The sequence below is a fragment of the Chrysochloris asiatica genome, unplaced genomic scaffold (genome assembly GCF_000296735.1).
Source record: "Chrysochloris asiatica unplaced genomic scaffold, ChrAsi1.0 scaffold00077, whole genome shotgun sequence".
Lineage (NCBI taxonomy): Eukaryota > Metazoa > Chordata > Mammalia > Afrosoricida > Chrysochloridae > Chrysochloris > Chrysochloris asiatica.
In genome coordinates, this window is record NW_006408595.1 from 1,134,361 (window position 1) to 1,136,077 (window position 1,717).

Below are 1,717 nucleotides of genomic sequence, written 5' to 3' on the forward strand. Positions count from 1 at the left end.
AAATAGAAGAATTCTACCAACTTCTTCAATCTGAAATGGATCAAACATGCAATCAAGATGTATTGATCATTACTGTTGATTAGAATGCAAAGGTTGGGAGCAAAGAGGAAGGATCAGTAGTTGGAAAATATGGCCTTGGTGATAGAAATGATGCTGGAGATCTCATGATAGAATTCTGCATCAATGATTTGTTCATATCAAATACCTTCTTTAGACAGCATAAGAGACAAATATACACATGGATCTCACCAGATGGAATACATAGAAATCAAATTGACTACATCTGCACAAAGAGACAATGGAAAAGCTCCATATCATCAGTTAAAACGAGGCCAAGGGTAGTCTGTGGAACAGACCATCAATTATTTGTAAGCAAATTCAAACTGAAGCTGAAGAAAATGAAAACAAGTCCATGAGAGCCAAAATATGAACTTGAATATATCCTGCCTGAATTTAGAGATCATCTGAAGAACAGATTTGATACATTAAACATTAAATACGGAAGTCCAAAAGAATTGTGGGATGACATCAACAACATCATACATGAAGATAACAAAAAGTCATTGAGAAGACAAGAAAGAAGGAAAAGGTCAAAATGGATGTCAGAAGAGACTCTGACCCTTACACTTGCATGTAGAGTAGCTAAAGCAAATGGAAGCAATGAGGAAGTAAAAGAAATGAACAAAACTTTTCAAAGGGCTACTTGAGAAGACAAAATATAGTATTATAATTAAATGAGTAAAGTTCTGGAGTTAGAAACACAAAAAGGTAAGAAGTTGGTCAGCATTTCTTAAGGTGAAATAACTGATGAAAAGTGAAAGCCTGAGCTTGTAATATTGAATGATTCTATAGGCAAATATATTAAATGATGTAGGAAGCATAGAAATGAAATGGAAAGAATGTACAGTCACTGTACCAAAAAGAATTGGTCAGTGTTCAATCGTTTTAAGAAGCAGTATGTGATCAAAAACTGATGGTCCTAAAGGAAGAAGTCCCAGCTGTACTGAAGATATTGGCAAAGAGCAAGGGTCCAGCAACTGATAGAATACAAATTGAAATGCTTCAACAAATCACTGCAGTGGTGGAGTCATCTATGCCAATAAACTTGAAAGACAGCTCCTGGTGAACCAATTGGAAGACATCCATATTTTTGCCCATTCCAAAGAAAGGTGACCCAATGTAATCAGGAAACTATCAAACATCATTAATATCACATGGACTACTATTCACAACAGCAAAAAAGATGGAGATAGCCTAAGTGCCCATCAATGGAAGAATGGATAAGTAAACTGTGGTACATACACACAACGGAATACTATGCTACCTTGAAGAATAACAAGGAAGCAGCAAGCCACCGCATAACTTGGATTAACCTTGAGGACATTATGCTGAGTGAATTAGTCAGTCACAAAAGGACAAATTTTGCATAAGACCATTATGGTAAAAGCTTAAGGAAAGATATCATACATACTAAAAACAATAATAATAATAATAATAAAGTTTGTTACTAGGGGAAGGAGCCAATTGCAGAGCACAGGGTAGGGGATAGACACATCATAGTTTGGGTGCTGTGGAGGCAATACATAAGAATAGGGAGGTAGATGGAAAAACAAAGTAGATAAGGGAACACATAAAAGTTTGCATAGACTAAATGGAACAGAGTTAAATAGGGATTATGCTCAACTTTGGAACAACAGAGTTCTGTGATACAGGGATC